The 12985-nt window shown below is 40.9% G+C and overlaps 1 protein-coding gene across 1 annotated transcript in view; it reads right to left on the reverse strand.

The window, feature by feature from the left end:
• The window catches only part of SPOPL (speckle type BTB/POZ protein like), a 50670-nt gene that overhangs the window by 14600 nt on the left and 23085 nt on the right, over positions 1–12985 (reverse strand). The window lies entirely within an intron of this gene.

The raw sequence follows: 12985 nt of genomic DNA on the forward strand, positions 1-12985 counted from the left end.
GTGCAGGCCTGGGCAGAGTTCAACAGTATTCAGGTGATATTTGAGAAATGAAGTGCATGTTTTGACGAAGACAATCATGAACTGTTTAATAATTGTGCAAGTGAAGGGGTTAGTTTAAATTAGACAACATTCCCAAGCAGGAACATGCTGGGAGACACAGCAGGCCACTGCTGATTCAGCCCTTGCTCAGTTTCACATGGAAACAGGAGCTGGATTCTCCTCCTCCACAGACATCCTCTGGCTGCAGCACAGACACCTCCCAGGCTGAGGTTTCCAGGCCTCAGGAAAACAAAGGATGGGAGAAACTCACACTGCTCTCCTGTCTTGGCTCAAGGAGTCAGCCTGGCAGCCGGAGCAGGAGCAGAGGGAGGGAGCCTTGGTACCAAACTCCATCACACCCGAGAACTCACCACCACACTTTTTCCATTAGCAATACTGTACAAATCAACTTCAAAGCAGTAGTTTTCTTTGAGACCAGTTTTGAGAAAGTCACTGCAAAAAAAAGCACTTACAATCTTATTGCAGTCAAAATCTGATTAAGAAGAAATTATTCACACCAAGCAAAGTAAGCAAAACACAAGCCAACGATGACAGACTTGATTGGGTTAAATTTCACACTTCCCATATAAACAGAACTAACTTTGATTTCATTTCACACAGAACAGGCCAAATTTTTTAAAACATTTTTCTGTATAACAGGTGATTATTTCAGACAAGTTTCAAATCTCAGTGACTGTTCCTCTTATGGCTCTTACTCAAAGGATTTTAAATCAAAAACTTCAAAGATTAAATACCTTTTTTGGGAAGAGTTTCAAGTGGGCAATGACAACTTATGGCAGCAGCAACTTAATCTAGAAGATTTTAATATACATCCCATATTCAATACAAATCTCAACAGGATAGTTTCGCACACATTTATATCAATGCAAATATCATAGAATCATAGAATATCTGAGGTGGAAGAGACTCACAGAGATCATCAAGTCCAACTCCCGACCCTGCACAAGACAATTCCAAAAATCCCACCATGTGCACGAGAACATTGTCCAAGTGCTCCTTGAAGTCTGGCAGGCTTGGTGCTGTGACCACTTCCCTGGGGAGCCCATATTAAATCCATTAAATAAGTATTTAAACTTCTTGGTAAATACATATCCTACTCTTCTCACCAGACATGGATATTCATAAAAAAATCCCAATTAAAAAGCTCATTCATGACACGCAGACAAGCATCAACTTTTTTATTTTGGCCAGCATTCTGTACAGAGCTGCAGGGACTGTGCACATCCATATTTTTTAAATCATTTCCCCTTGAACAGGGAAGTAACTTAGTTTGGTTTTCCTTTTCCCCTGAAGGATTTTGTCCTTTGTGCCTTTGAATCTTCCTGCAGCTCTCAGCAGTGGTCAGATCCTGCCATGAATTCCTCGGCCTTGGTCACTGGATCCCCGGCACTGCGGGCTCTCTGCCCACATGGCACTCCCTGAGCCCTTACACGGGGTGCCCATGCTGTACCACAGAACCCAGCAAGGCAGCAAACAGCAGAGCTGAGTGTTGTGTGCTCTGAACTCCCTGGGGCTGGCACTTTTTAGGGAGAATTTACTGGGCAGTGCTGAACGAGCAAATCCCTGAATTATCCTGATGCAACTGGAAAAACTCTCACAGCAACTAGAAAAGGTGTTCCATGCAAATCAGCATCCAGTGCTGCTTTTCTTTTTAAATTGTAATTCAAGGACATTAGAATTTGCTATTTGTTTTATGCTCTGTTGACCAGCATAATCTGGATAATGTTTTATTTATAGTATAATAATGATTTGTCATTAGCACTGTCTCTATTCAAATATGCACAGTGGAAAAGACAATAACAAGTTGCAATACACTAAGTAGCTCAATGAAACACACATCAGTCAAGTAGATTTTTAGCTGTAGGGTGTCTCATTTGAAAAACTAGACTTTGCCATTCCCATCTCTCCCTCATGAACACCTCTTGCAAGCACCCGTCAGAAGCGGCATCCTTCTCTCAGAACTAGCAAATAAATTGGGTTTACAGAGGAGTTGAATTGTCATGAAACATCCCACTTCATGTCAAACCACACTTCCCTTGGTAGGTTGTTGAGCTCAGGGCTGCAAAACCTGTTCAGATCTGCAGTCAGGAGTGACGGGAACTAAAGGCCTCCAGCTGTTGGTGCTCTCAAGCAAGAACCCCAGCGATCCAGACTGAATTTTGAAGGGGGGAAAAAACAACAACAACAACAACAAAAAGGGGCGCCTTTTCTAAAGATGTAATTCGATCTCCAACTCAGCACAAATCCAGCACCAGCTGCAGCCCAATTAAAAAGCCATCACGGTCATAGGAAAACAGTTTACTTCAGGAAGAAAAAATTCTACCTGCATAAACAGTGGTAGGACTCTAAAACAGACTCCAAAGGAAACATCAGCATCTTCCTATTCAACAGTAATGGAACAGCCAACCATGTCAAACAGTCTCTTACACTGCTCTCTGGTTTTGTCCTCAAGTCAAAACAGAGGAAAAAGAATTCCACTGCTTCAGGGACATTTTAATGTATTTTCCTCATTTTATGGAAAATCCACACCCATGATTCCTCACCCAGACACAGGAAGCTGACTAATTCTGAGAGTTCAGAGGTGACAAGCATTCCTCTGTGCGAGTCAAAAGGCTCAGCCACCTTTCCTAGCTGGATACCAGGAAAGGAGCAATGTGGGAAGCACACAGGGAGACTGTGGTCTCTTTTAGCTTTTCAGCAGGCAGGACTCACGGCTCTCACCCAGAACTGGGCCATTGGAGCAGGGCACAAGGCACACAGGACACAGCCTGAGGGGAGCAGTGGAGCACAACCACGATGGAAGAGCAACTGTGCAACAGCTGCCCCTGGAACACCTTCCCAGACATCCCACTGCTCACCTTGCCTCTCTCACGTTAACTGTCCTTGGAAAACAAGACAGCTTTATTACCAGCCTGATCCCAGATCAGCACCTCACATTCAGTCATCATGCTGCTCATCTGCCCTTGGCAGCTCTGCATTGCAGCCCCCTCAGATGCAAATCCCATTTCTTTATTCTCCTGCCTCATTCTCAGACAGTATGTGGCTCTTTCATCACTAGCAGTCAATTAAGCTTTGGTTACCTTATCTTAACAGCTCCATACAAGCTGGTGATCTTCCTGAAAGATGATACATGATAATTGGTTCCAAACTGGCAAGAAAGAGAAGTATGAGACTTGTAGGTTTTTTGAATTAGCCCTGAAGTTAAAAATGGCCAAAAAATACCCCTCCACCTAAAGCTATCAGGGTGTTTGCTTTGAACTTCTAGTATTTTCTCAGGTTTGTATCATCTGTTACAGTTGCTGTTACTTCCCAGGACAAAAAGCTTGGGATCTTTTGTTCTGGAGATCCTACAGACAGCAGCAATGCTGCCAGCTCCCAAAAGCAGGTAAAGAGCTCTGCTGTGCTCACTAAGCACCCAGCCACCTCAAGGAGAGAAGGAAGGGCAGAGCCCAGCACAGGGCACAGTTCAGGTGCCCACACTCCGTGGGTGTCCCTGGCACATGTCAACAATTTTTCAGAGCCCACAGCTCAGACAGTCCCAGGCAAGCTCAAACAAACTCTCACTTCTGAACTGCAACATCACAGTACGTTTTTTGCATTGCTGTGATCCCTGCTTTCATCCCTGTGATACTCCCTTGTGAGGGTGGTAAGGCCCTGGCACAGGTTGCCCAGAGAAGCTGTGGCTGCCCCATCCCTGAAGTGTTCAAGGTCACATTGGATAGGGCTTGGAACAACCTGTTTCAGTGGAAGGTGTCTCTGCCCATGGCAGGGTTTGGAACGAGATATCTTCAAGATCCCTTCTGGCCAAACCATCTTACAATTCCATGACTGAACGCCATAAGAAAATCATCCCAATTATGATGTTTTTAGATGGGTGAACAGCAATTACACCACCTTCCATCCCCATTCCAAAAGGCCCTGATGAAATGCAGCTCACCCTGAGCTCTTCTAGAGCATGACAAAGGCATCTCTTCAAAAAAAAAATCAGTTCAGGTTTCCAAAACATGCCAAGCTGATTTAACTTGAACATGAGCACGTGTGTTCTGGCTTAGCAGGAGAACTGCTCTGAGAGGAGACATCAATCTATTCTAAACCAACAGTACTTAATCCTTAAAAGAAGAGGTGGTGGTGGAAAAGTGCATCTGAAGCAGGTGATGCTGAGCAGACGTGCACTGCTGTCCTGGGAGTACAGAATATTTAACACAGATTTCTGAGCAGGTAAACCGAAGGATTAAAAAATATTTCAAGTTACCTTATTGCAGATGATAAGCAAGCCTATTTATTAGATAGCACTTAGAGCTACTTAATTCCAATCCACTTCTCATGTCAGATATATTTAACTGTGATGTTTCTGACTTCAATCACTGAAGATTTGGATTAACCAAAGTACTCTGGGAAAACAAGATGCCTGCTCACACCAGCTTCTTGGAGGCGATGCCAGACAGGGAGATTGCTCTGTCCCAGAGGAAAAACCTCTCTTTTCCACCTTTTTCTCCTGGTTTTAAAGCAATTATATGATAAATACCAGGCCCACAGTGTTTGGTCACAGCCAAGCACAACCTGACTGCTCAAAAGCAAAAACAGCACCACAGATGAATGGTGTGCAAGGCAGCCCAGACTCACGAGGCCAGCCAAGCTCATCAGTGGGTCCAGACATTAAGGGATACTTATATTTAGCTAAAAGTGGAGAGGGAAATCTATTTTGATTCACTATCCCAGTTATCTTTTAAAACAAGCACAGCCCCTTATTTAAAATACGAGTACTGAATTGTGTTGCCAGAAGCAGATTAATTGCAGCTTCCAGGAAAAAACTCTGAGCTTATTTCACACGGACTTTATTCCCACTTGAATTAAGTTCCTTATGTTACACCAGCTCATTTGAATTTTTTGAATTGGTTTTGCATAGTATCATTTACTGATGTACTATCTTTAATTACATAACACACATACACTCTCCAACTGCATTATTAATGAAAGTGTTTTTAATTAAATGGCTCTCAGCATAATATTCAGTCATTAATTTCACATGCTCAGGGTGTGGAGAGATTCTATTCTGATGGTCTGGGGAAACTCTGTACTTTAGATGAGGGATACTTGCGAAGTGATAGTTTTAGAGAGAAGTTGAAATCATTATGAGCACTGAATTACCCTCTCAGCAGCTGGTGCCGCAGTTCTGCTCTACTGGGTATTATCTGTTCTTCAGCTCAAGTGCTCCTTTTGCTCTGACACGCTTCACCACTGGTAATCTGAAAATGCCTCTCACTGGATTCACATATATTCCAGGGTGGATAATAGCAGAGTTATCTTTTAGGAACAATTTACACTTAGACAATGGTACTAAGGCTGCACCCTCTACAATAAAAAGCTCTGCACCCTCCTCCCCAATTATGGTCACACACCTGCCTCCACTCTTAACCTTTCAGTGCTGTTAGAAGTGACAAAGAGCATTCAACGTTCTTGGGACTGGGAGGATTTTTTGCCCATGCACCACATGGAGGCACAGCACACACTGGAACATTACACAGCCACTGCTGGGAGCATACTTAATGCTCACCTGCTGCAAAGGTTGCCAATTAAGGGCAAGAAGCAAAAGAAAAGTACCAAAAATTTTTTTCCCTCCAAACTAGCATGAAGTTACCACTGCCTCATACAGAGGTGGCAGGCAGGCCTCTTCTCCAGTCCAGCTTGGGAAGGAAGGCCCATCCAAGCAGCCCTGTACAAGCTTTTCCCTTCCACAAAGTCTGCAGAAAGGATTATTTTTCACCTCAGTTTATGCTTTTTATTTACTGATGAAAAAGACATTCCTATTTTAAAAAAACATTCTAGGACAGCATTTTCCAGGAATACTTTGGAAGTCTTGGAATTAATTCTTTTGTTTTCTAGCAGAGTCTAAAAGGGCCTTGAGAGGAACAAGACTGCACAAAATAGTACCTGTTTGACCTCTGAATTTTGTGGTAAGTTTGTCCATCCTCCCCAAAGGCAACTGCAAATAAAACTGTATTTATATTTGCTCCTGAGAACTTGTCATCTAATTAGTCTCCAGTCTAAATAGTCCTGGACTTTTGTTTTTGAGTAACAAAGTCCTTGCCAAAAATAGCAGCTTAAAAGCCTTTTTCTCAGTGCTAATGCATGTGAGGAAGGGAGCAGCTCTTGCCCATCCCATTCTCCTGAAAGCAAAACATTCTGAATTATATCTTCCTTACCAGACCTCTCTGTTTCAGCTCAATCTCCCGCTGTCAGGCTCACCCCTTGGACTCCTCTCTCTGCTATGCTGCCCTACAGCTCTGTCCTCTCTGAGCTCAAGGCTGGCCCTTCCAGCTCCTTCAAAAGAAAAAGGGGTGAACACAAAAAACTTTATTAAATAAAGACCTACTCCATCAAAAAGATACTATACGTGGACCTCCAGTGCATTTACAGTGAATTTTTGAGAAGAGAAATAACTAATATTTTTATATGACAAGACTAATAATAATACATGCCCACGTTCCCAGCACTTCATGTCTACATAGAACATTGCACCATAATGAAGATAATTGAGAGTATGACTTCCATCAATATTTAATTAGCATTTGGTGCTAACTCATTATTTCAGTACAATTAATTTGACAGCTTTAAATCTTGCTGTACAGCCTGCACAGATTTCCTTCTAGAGGACTGTTTTATTGGTGGGACATAAGTAACATAGGACATGTGCACCTTCCCTGGGGCTTCCAGGAGACTATGAAATATGGAGAATATGACTGACATTTTAATCTACTGCAAAAGGATACAAAAGGATATTAAAGCTCAAAATATGCAAGTGTATTTGCTTGATGTATTTTTGTAATAAGGGAAGTATTCTACCAAACTAACATTTTCAGAAAACAAACTGTACCATCATCACAACGGCCTCTGCCTTTTCCTCCCTGAATCGTCTAGTTTGAGTACCCAGGAACAATTCAGTAATCCAAAATTTCCCACATATTAAATGAAGGGCTCCACTGGATCCCGAGTGTGCTGCAAGTGGGGATTTTCTGAGCCACCTTGAGTCAACACGGAGTAGTTTCCAGAAGCAGAAAGCAGCTAACACCAAATCCAGCATTTTCCAAAGACAAAGGACTACCTTCATAGTAAATACACAACAGTACTTTAAAAACTGTGCTGACACATTCAGAATTGCCATTTATTGGAATTTTCACCAGTTTTAGGCACCCCAAAAGTTGGCCCCATCCCAAAATTTGAGATTGCTCAAATCGTTACTTCCCTACACTTGAGGCATTTGAATGAACTGTTCAACGACGCTTTAGTGAGAGTTACACATTATGTACAGGTATTAACAGTTGTAAGTGGAAAGTTTTAGGAGCTGCTTTAAGAGCTGCTTTCCTTCTCTTGGCACATACTCACATTTTTTATTAAACAAAGTCTTCTCAGTCTGATTGAATTTTGGAATTTTCTTCACCTCTCGATTTTCAAACATGTACTACTTGAAATTTTTAAGGAAAAATGGTTCTTTAAAAATTATTTTCAAGTGAAGGTGAATCTAATGAACAGATTCTACAACTTTGTTAATTTTGGAAACTAAAAGGACAATAATATTCATGCCTAGCATGGTAACTAGCAATATTATTTAGGAAGAAATTCTTTACTGTGAGGTTGGTGAATTCCTGGCACAGGTTGCTGAGAGAAGTTGTGGCTGCCCCATCCCTGGAAGTGTTCAAGGCCAGGTTGGACAGGGCTTGGAGTAATCTGGTCTAGTGGAAGGTGTTCCTGTCCATGGCCAGGGAGGTGCAATGAGATGACCTTTGAAGTGCCTTCCAACCCAAGCCAGCCTATGATATTTAAAGAACAACAAGTAATTGCTCTTTAATATTGAAAAGTGTTTCTCAGCTGGCTTGGCAAATACCATTTTTGAAATGCAGGCTCTTCCATGTGTTCTTGTTCAAATCCCTTTACTGGGATGCAGAAGGACTAACATCATGTCAACATACAGACTAACATCTGTCAACACACCCCAAAGAAAGATCATGTTTTCTCTGAATTCTTCCTGCATAACTTCCCAAGGGTAGTTCCAGTAGCTCTGCCATACACCACTCAGGAACAGGCTCCTGAGTATGGCACTCACTGCAGAGCCAGAATCTATTTCTTATTGTCATTTCTCTTCACCTGCTTCCTGCAGCTGTTACCTGGGAGAGGGGGAGAAAAATTCTGCAAGGTGCAAATGGGAAAGAAGAATACTTCGCCTGCCACATGAAAGGGGCACTGAGTCCTTTCAGCTCAAACTCACTGGAAATAAAAGCACTCATGACCCTCTGCTTATCAATTATTTGATGAATCCTCTGTTTTGATATTTGACAAAGACAAAAAAGGAAAAAAAAAAAATCACAACTCTCAAACTACAATTGCCCCATTCCTCTTTTGGCTGCCCCACTGCTCATTCCTCCTGCCCTGCTGGAGAGCACTGCTGTAGGCAACACAACTGCCCTCCTTCATTTCACCCCCAACTTCACTATTTAAACCAAACTTGCTGAAGCAACAGCTTTTGACCACCCCATACAGGGATATCAGCTGTTTAGCAGGTGAGCAGTGCCTCAGCTCCACCCAGCCAGCCACACCCTTTGCCTTCCTCCAAGGCAGTTCCTCTGGGGGAACTGGCATTTCCCTTACAGATGCTTAAACCTTGTGTATCTGCAGGCATAGAAGCCAGTTCTGACAAAGTTTAGCCTTATAAGAAGGAAGTAAAGATCGCAAAACTATGCCAGCAGCATTGATGGTTCTGTGATAAGAATCTCTACATACAGGTAAATAAAGTTTGTTTTTATTAAAGATGCTGTCCTTGTGGCACTGAACTTTGCTGAGCCAGCCCTGGGCTTTGTGTTCATCTTTAAAGCACAAAAAAACCCCATTTATGCCAGGAGAAGCTTCTTTCCATCTTTGTAATTCATGCTAAAACACTAACGAGAATTATTGTTAAGGATGGTCTCAGTGCAATACCACCTTCCTCTACATGTTTTTATCCAGGGAATCAGGAACAAATGTTTAGTTTGCTCTCAGCAAACAAGTAACGAGGGAAGATTATGGACTTGCTGATAGCACTGACTCAAAGTAAATACAGCGACTGTTCATAGTATGACTACCACCAAGAGTGTAGATGTGATTATTTATATACACAAAATGTGCCCAAATTCTAGATGCTCTTGGACTTATACTACATGGGGATTTTTTTAATAGTCAGCTGTTGAGGATACTCCAAAATCGTCCTTTAACATCCCTTTTCTTAACATTGAGTCACAAAATACCTACACTTTTTACCTCTATGTTTTTAATTGCCCAGAATATAACCTTATTGGAAAACTGCAGCCTCCTAAGTGTGTACCTTTGTTACCATCTCAGCACCTCTTGGACACCCATACTATTTTTTGGGAGGATAATTCTTCCAGAAAGCCAGTTTCTATATTCTGCTTAAGTACTTTGATTAAAATTTGTACAAAATATTCAGAGGTGGATATAACCAGGGCATGCTGCCCCAGCAAACACTGCATATTTAACTAAATGGGTGGCAAGAAAACTAGAATGAAGTATTTATTGATTAAAAAAGTAGTTGAAACTGCAAGCACTCCATGTCTTTGATAGTGTGTCTAAAGAAGCCTTTGTAGAGCTACCTGAAGAAATGTTATTTCAGACATACAGAGCCTGCCACTCTTGCAGACTTCCAACCATGAGTTATCCTAACAAGCATCTGAAATACATGTCCTGTGGGCAGGAGAGCTGCAGAGTCACAGCTGCCCCAGAACAGCCCCAAAGGCATTTTTCTGCATTAGTAGCTTTACAGCATCTCCCTCACACAAAATCTGTTTCAGCTCATTGTCCTGTCAAATACGAAGTTCCATTTCTTCAAGTTGAATCTTTATGTCCTGCCAATGAAACAAAGTTTTACCCTACTGTGCCCTTTTTCTGCTACTGAAAAAATACTTTCGTTTGATCTCAGTTCTTTCCTCTGGATGAGCATTTTTATCAGAAGGCAAAAGACTAATACAGCAGAAGCCAAAATTGCTGGGGTTTTTTTGTTTGTTTGTTTTTTTCTAAGAGTCAAACATTAGATACCTGCAGAGCAGCATGGAAAGCTTGAGTTCCTATGCAGACAAAAAAACAATGGCTTTCAAAACTTCATGCTGCTCTACCGATTTCAAACACAAAATTCAGATCATGGATAAATCCATACATGTGTGCATGTCAGGGGTAGAACAAAACTGAATGACAACATAAAGGAGGCATACAGAAACTCTAAAAATAAAATAAAATAAACAAACCAAAACCAACTGCTGAAGAACAGATGCCCTCTATTGCAGATGTAGATGTTTTCAGATGCAGACTCAAGGATGAGTTAAGCTCCTGACAATAACTTTGCATCCCTACATTCCCTACCTATCCACTAAAGAGTACCTGGGAAAACATCTTTACAGGGAAGATTGGAGACCTCGGTTATGCCCAAATTATTTATGTGGAAAGAGTATATTAAAGTCCCTAATGCATCCATCATATTCTCCCTGTTCAATTGGAAGTACAAAACCGAAAATCTGGAAAACCCCAACACCCCAAAGAAATAACAGACAAACGTGCCTCACCCACATACACAAATCTATATTTTTTAGTAACACTGAAGATTGAATATGCAAATTAAAAGAATGTATTAATTATCATTAATCATTCTTTCACAAAGACTAGAACTAATTGGAGAAATAATTTGAGAAAATTGAAGTACATGACAGAAAGCATTAAGATTCATTAAGTTTCAATTCTCTGGTCTGTCAGCTTGTCAAAAGTAGATGCATGCTATTCTAGCATTACTGGTAAAATACTGCACATTTTCCTAATTTAGTACACAATTTAACCCCTTTTACAGTTTGTTCTGAGATTAACTACATCTCTCACCATACATTTTTGTTAAAAGGCACTGTCACAAGGAAATTCACATCTCCATTTCTTTAAATCAGGACAATTGAACTTGATGACATTTAATTGCTAGGTATTTTGTATTTATTTACATTATTTGAGTGGTGCCAGCACACAATTCCAAAAAACCACCACAGCAGATAAACAACAAGGCATTTCAAGAATCCAGAAAGACACCCACACTTCTCCATACCTGTGTCTCCAATTCACCTTGACCAAAAAAGCCAATAAATACACACAAAAAAATATTTTATGTTCCTCTCTTGATTGCCCTGCAATAACCCTCCCCAGGGAAGTTGTGTTGGTACAGACTCTTTTGATCCAGCGTAGTAAACCCCAGTCCTGCTGTAAGGGAGAAATGAAGGCTTGGTAGCGTAAGAACTCCCTCACGTGTGTGTCTGACAGGAACAGCCCATCTGCGAGATGTGACAGGGAGAAGATGCACAATCTAACAGACTTTTTTTTTCTCCATTCAAAAACATATGGTGTGGGCTTCACAGAGAACACAACACTACAGCTCTTCATCTGGGGATGGCACAACTACCCGAGCAAGATTTAGTCTTTGCTGACCACAGAAGGTAAACGTTTCAGTTGAACACTTCAGTAGCGAGGAGGTGGTTTGTTTTAAAATTTCAAGACTCGATAAACACAGCTGGGTTAGAAAATTGAGTACATAATACATGAAATTAATTTCAAAGCTTACAGAAAGTCACCAACTTGAAAATGGAATATTTAAAATAGTTTACGTGGCAATTCCTGTTAAAATAGGTCAGCCTGCAGTTAAAGCTTCTATGCTTTAAGATGTCACACTATTAGAATCTTTTTTGCATATGCTTCAAAATTTACCTTTTGTAACTGAAATGGCTCAGTCAACTATGCAGTGAGAAACGTGGGAAGTCAAAAACTGTAACTGCTTAAAATGCAGCACCAGCCGCCTCCATCCTGATCAGCAGCTCGGAGTCTGACATGGTGCAATTTATTTTCTACATGACTATCACTGCCAACGCATGAAACATGCATAAGTTTGGCAAAGCAGAGATTTCCACTCATTATATACAAACCCTTGATTGAAATACAGTACCTGCACAAAAATATTGTTATGCTCCAAACCCTGCTAAAGAATGCAAGACAAAAATGTTGGTGTCAGGCAACGTTTTCAAAGAAGTCCAATCTGCTCCCTGCTTGACAGGATGATAATCACCACTAGCTCTAAGGCTCCTTCAAAATACTTTAACTGAGAACTCAAAACACTCTTGGTTGTTTCTCTATAAGAAGGCCAAGGCCAAGCAAAGTCTGCAAAGTTATTTTTCCCTCCTGAGTCTTGAGTCACAAGCTCATTTCTGTTATTTATACTTGACTCATGAGAAACCCAATTTTGCACTTGAGCATCAACTTCACATACTGTTTAAAATATAACTTATTTGACACCCTCTGGAATGCCATTCCAAAGCACTCAGGAATTCTCACAGCTGAGAATATCTCACAGTTGATATTTTTTGCAGTGTTTGTAAGGGAAAAAGCAAGTTCTTTGCATCATACATCAGAAATGCTTCATTCCACTCCTGTACTTGTATTTTTTCCAGGTTTCTCTGAGAGTACAAAGAAGGAATCTTCAAAATTGACAATAAAACCCATGTTCCTCTAGTGGAAAATTACCAAGAAGTTTGTAGAAAGACAAACTGTTCAAAACTACTCTAATTTTCAATGGCAATTAACAGCAATTCCTGTTACCACACTATCACAACATTAAGTGCAAAGTTATTTGTGTATAATGGAAGCAGTTTGTTAATCTAATTTACTTAAAAAACATGGCAAGTTAAAGTTGTAATGGAACAGGTAATACTCTGACTTAAATAGTAACAGAAGTTATCTTAAAACATAGAAAACCATTAATGCTGTGAGGTTTGGAGAAGTGGCACAAAGACACTTTAATCAACATTTCTCACCTGTGACTGCTCAGGCTGCACTCTGAAATAACTTCTCGTGGCAGTAACAG

The sequence above is a fragment of the Manacus vitellinus genome, unplaced genomic scaffold (genome assembly GCF_001715985.3).
Source record: "Manacus vitellinus isolate BGI_N305 unplaced genomic scaffold, ASM171598v3 scaffold_43_pilon, whole genome shotgun sequence".
NCBI lineage: Eukaryota > Metazoa > Chordata > Aves > Passeriformes > Pipridae > Manacus > Manacus vitellinus.